A 5800-nucleotide genomic window follows, 5' to 3' on the forward strand; every position below is an offset into this window, starting at 1 on the left:
AGCATCATGATACTCTCGTGGTTACTGCACAACATATTATTCATTATTTTATGTTCGCCATCAAACATTTTTTTTGGAGTATTTTGCTTACTTTGTTACTTCTGAGGGAAAAAACAGTATATAGTGGCACAAATAATATGAAAACCAAATTACTATACGAGGATACTACCTGGTCACACATTGAGTGGTTTGGAACACGACAAGGGAAAGACCATTTTACACGAGGATACTAGATAAAATATATATTTTATTATATAGAATTACTATATAAATAATAATAGTTAATTAAACCTTTTAATTAACAAATATTTTTAAAATTCAGGATATGCAGGAAAATTTTGAATTGTAAAGGGTATTTAGGTAATTTAGATAGAAAAAGGATAAAATGTAAAATTTTTAAAATTTACAGGGGTAAAATTATCCTTTTGCTGCCCATCACTTTTGTGGGCGAGCACCTTTTGCAAACGAGCACCCACCCTTGCGGGCAGGTCACCCGCCCATGCGGGCACCACTACAAGCAGGCCACAGACAACCAATCGCGACTAAGGCTGCAAGCAGCCTTTGGCCACTTCTGTGAGGGCTGTTGCTATCCTTTTTCACCATTGCGTCAATAATTTTGACATCAAAAGCTTTTCTAAAACACAATACATGCAGTTCAAAACCAATCTTTGCATTAACAACTTGGCTCTGATGCCACTGTAGGGAAATTTAGGGGCGACATCATATATGCAGCGGAAGAACAAAAAATAAAATATTATATTTTTTAAAAAGGTATTCGTCATCGTGCGAAGATTGGTGTACAAAAATCTACAAAATTGAAAACCATATGTGAGATAGTTGTATTATCTAAGGAGATTTTAAAAAACTAGTGCTATAAAAAACTTTCGACGATTTTAAAAAATTACATTCAATAAAAGTTGATATCTAAAATGTGCTTGACTTAGAGTAAATGTAAAATAGAGTGAGCAATAAAGTCAGTAAGCAATAAATAGGAAAGGAAAATAGCATACCGGATTTATAGTGGTTTGGTCATCGTGACTTACTGTCACGGACAAACTTCTAAACAAGATGTTTGATGTAATGCTTATGTATGTCCGTGTCTTTTGGTATATTTATGCTTTACATAGTATGTAGAGGCACGACCGAAGGCTTAATAGTCTCATTTTAGTTGAGTTTGGTGGCCGGTTTAGGCTTGCAAATAAAGGTTATGTCATGTGGACACTTGTGAGAGATATTTGGTCTATAGTGGACCATTTTGACCCTTTGTTGTGCAATCGTACAGAGCTTGTAAAGTCTGTTTGTAATTTACATTGGCTATGAAGTGTTTTCGGAGATGTTTGCTTGTAGATCCCGAGTGAGGCATTTTCTCTAATCCGTTTTCTCTTTTGTAGGTCCTAAGGGACCATGGGAGGTTTCGGGGAGGCTGGCCTTTGCGGACGGACGCGCAAGGGTGCTACACGATTTAGGCAAAACTAGTTAAGTCCATGATAGATAGTATCAAAGCGGGATAAGCACTCATAGAAACACTTGCCATGCAAACGTGGGGGACCTAGTGGGGCTGCGTTGAGGGCAGCCAGCACGCGCGATCGTTTTAGGGAAAACGGGCATGGAGATGTAGGGAGAAGGAGTCGCTTAGAGGAGTGGGCATCTACGAGTGGCATTCAGAGGAATGACCAACCCTTCATGCAAGAGGCACCACGAGGACAAGCAAGCTAGGATGAATGCAGAACGCACAAAGGTTGGGATGGCTGAGTTTGAGCTATGGCTCAACGTTGGTAACTACACTTGATGGTGCTCAAGGCAAGCGAGGCACTTGGTAAAGAATGAGACCATGCAAGGTGGAATGAGTTGCTCAGCGACCGAAAAAGTTGTACAAAGCTCACAAAGGTGAGGGGAATTGCTAACTCGAAGAATTTGATACTCATGCAAGGGCTTGTATGCAGACGATGGAATATATGCGGCCATCCCAAGGCGATCGAAACTCGGCGCCATGGAGCATTGAAACTTTATCTTCGACATGTGAAGGATATATCCGTAGGCGGCTGAAGTGTGCAATGAGTTCAGCATATTGCTAGGCTTTGAGTGGTGCAGCGGGGACTGTATTGACGTGGAGTCGCAATCTAGCAAGTGTATTTGCAAGAGGCAAAACAACGCACAGTTTGTTCAGCAAATCAAAGTAGTCCAAGGGGATGGTGGTCTCCGAAACTTTTAGAGAGAAAGAAGCAAAGAGAGATATTGCTCGAATGGGACAGATATCCAAGAGGGATAGATCCCGGTTCTCCAGAGGGAGAATCATGTACAACAGACCACACATGTTGAGGAGGAGTACCTCAAAAATAACTCCACGAAGCTCAATGGACTAAGTGAGTGGTGAAGAGTCGTCGCATGATCTCGCTTGAGAGAATACATTAGTGGATGCATTGCGATATCAAGTGGGGGAGCAACCCAAAGCAACACAAATGAAGACACACTTAGAGTCGATATAGAGATCAGACTCAAGGAAGGGCTGACCCATGGAATGGTGGGCACAAGGGCCACCATCAACTCAATGCAAAAATAAGGAGCAGAGCAACTTGGGTATAACTTGGTGAAGTACCCAAGTCGTATGAAGGGAGCCAACATAGAATATCGAACATGGAGTGGAGGCCCAGAGCTTTCCTTGGACAAAGGTCAAGGACATGAACTCTTGCAGAGCTAAGAGCAAGATTATGTTGTTCCATGGGTCCTTCATTCTGATGGAGTGAACTCATCTTGCATGGTGCCAAAGACGAAGGGAGCTTTTGGGCACATGCACCTTATCTCGGAAAAGCATTTGATGGAAGAACTAAGGTGACACAACTTGTGGAGGCGAAGTTGGGTTCAGAAGGCCTTGGCACGGGACAAGAGGATGCGGAGGCGGGTACTCTTGATGAATATACCACAGTGTTGCCATTTCAAGTTGTCATGAAGGAAGCGGTGCGCAATGAAGATTATGCTGGTAGGGGTAGAGGCCCAGGATCCAGACAATGGTGCACCATTTTCAGCAAAGTCGGTGGACTTCGGGAGCTACTAGGTGACAGACTGTCCTAAAGCGGTGCTTCATCTAGGTGAGACCCAAGAACAGATGGATGAAGGTCGATTGCCAAAGGAGCGAACAAAATCGAAGGTGGAAGAGACCCTATAATGTATTGGCAAAGGCCACACATAGAGGGATCACAATTCAAGTTCATCCCATAAGGATCAAAATGCAATGGAGATGTCACCAGGAGGCGACATGATGCAGTAGATCGTGATGGAACAGTTTGTGGCAATGTGATACACACGACGACGGTCCCGTAAGGGACTACTTCATACGGAGGTATGATCAGGAGCTACCGAGAGCTCCACTTCGATGAACAACACGATGGTAGGAAGGGTCATGGACTCAAGGAGTGAAAGTCATGGTACCATAGAGGCGAGTCTTCCGTGCGTGCATCAAATTTTGCATCGGATAAAAGCCTTGGTCATCAGCATATGAAGGCTATGTACCACCGAGGGAAAAGTTCGAATGCAAGTACTAATGAGTCCCATGGGAGGGACTTGGTTATACAAAGGTATGATCAGAGCAGTTTGAGAATTGGACTGCTCCAGAGCTCATATTCACTTAAGGGAGCCCGACAAGCCAGTGGACAAGGTCAAGTAAGTGAACGTTGCTGCCAAGGAAGCTAAGGAGAACAGAATCAGTGCAAACCCTACAACATGATGGCAGAGGCCATGCATTGGAGTTGTAGTCTGTCTTTCCATCGACCAAGGGGAACTACTTAAGAACACAAAGGTGTTGAAGCAGGGGGTCGAAAGGGATGAGGAAGCGATGATGAGTCCAGAGGGACTTAGCTACCCAAAAACAAAGCATCAGTTAGAATGGATGTAGACTCGAAGGAGTGCCACAAAGGCAGATCTACCGATCGTGATGAAAAGGGATGCAGATACGAGGAAACAGATAGTAGAGTCATGGGCATGGCAGCGTTATGGTACTGCAAAGGCGGCACTTTCGTGAAGTCATCGATCAATTGCTCTTATGGAGGGAGAGCGCTTGGTGATGAAAGGGACCGAAGAGGTGGAGCATGCAAGGCAAACTCCAAGTATCAGGACATGGCTGAAGTGTTAGGATCGGAGCGGCACTAAGAGGGGGGGTGAATTAGTGCAGCGGATTAAAACTTCGATTTTAACAAAATCTTTCGTACGATAAGAACGGAACTTGAAAAGTTTAACTTGAAAGCGTATTCTTAAAGTTGCGCTGCAAGGGTAATAAGGAACTAAAGCAGTAAGAAGATTTGCAGTAATGTAAATGACAATAATAAAATGCAAACCAGAGATTACGCCGATTTTTAGAGTGGTTCGGTCAAATGACCTACTCCACTTGCGATGCCCCTCTTCGATAAGGCTCCCACCTTCCACTAGCAAATCTCTTGAAATGGAAGGGTAAACACCCCTCTTACAACCTTTTACAAGCAGTTCAACCTCTTACAAATTTTCAATAAGAAAGAAGGAGGAGAACTCTCTAGCAAATTGAAAACAAGACTTGCTAAGACTTTCTAAGACTTTTCTCTCAATCAAAATGCTTCTCAAAAGTTGTAACCTCAGCTGAGATTTGAGGGGTATTTATAGGCCTCAAGAGGATTCAAATTTGGGCTCCAAAATTTGAATTCTCTTAGGGTTCCCGGTGCTGGAGATGCCACCGCCCAGCCAGGCGGTGCCACCGCCCAGCGCTCGGGTGCTGGACGGTGCAACCGCCCAGCCAAGGAGGTGTCACCGCCCAGCCAGGCGGTGCCACCGCCTGGCTCTCCGATTTCACTGGTTTGGCTTAATTTTGAAGCCCAAACCATATCTGACTTTGGGCCCAGTTGGCCCCTAACCAGGATATAGGATTATCTCTTAATCCTAATCCTAATTACAAGTGAACTACATAACAAAAACACATCCTAAGCAAGCTTTCAACCGCGAACGTCGAGTCTTGTTTCGGCGAGCTTTCCGACGAGCTTCTTCCGACGGACTCCCATCAAGCTCCCGATCTTGTGATGACTTTAACGAGTAGCCGAGCCTTCTCGGTGATCTCCGTGAACCTCCGACGATCTCTTCGGCGAACTTCCGAAAATTCCGATAGGTTCCCGATTTCTTCTCGGTTGGTTCCGGCAGCATCTCCGACGATTCTTCGGACTCTTAAACGTCCATCAATCTTGACTCCGGTATTCTTGCTTTGTGTTTTCTGGTTATCGTAGTTAATCCTGCACACTTAACTCAATAATATGGATTAGATTAATTAACCCATCAATTGATTTAATCATCAAAATCCGAGATTCAACAATCTCCCCCTTTTTGATGATGACAATCAATTGATGACGGAGTTAAACATAACTCCCCCTATCTATATGCCATATTATGAGAAGATGAAAACACTTGAATTTCATCCATTGAATTCAAGCATAAACCGATAAGTTCTAACCGTAGAGCTTATCGTTATTCTCATTAAGCAATAGTAAATGCGAAACTTCGATGAAAATCATAAGTCAAATGATATGGGACAATTTTTACTACGATAGGAGATAAAGATTTTCAACATGAATTTCATGATATCGATGTAAGGCATGCTTTCAATATGATCAATCAATCTTGTGATATTCTCAAGGATTTTGCAAGGCATATAAGACATTCATATCACACAAGCTTTTGCAATTCATATAAGTCATGCTATTAAAATGATACAAGTCATCACTTTTCTCCCCCTTTGTCATCAACAAAAAGGGAATGAGACTTGAAGCACATAATTTATCATACAGAGATT

Source organism: Musa acuminata, chromosome BXJ2-5 (genome assembly GCF_036884655.1).
Source record: "Musa acuminata AAA Group cultivar baxijiao chromosome BXJ2-5, Cavendish_Baxijiao_AAA, whole genome shotgun sequence".
Taxonomy (NCBI): domain Eukaryota; kingdom Viridiplantae; phylum Streptophyta; class Magnoliopsida; order Zingiberales; family Musaceae; genus Musa; species Musa acuminata.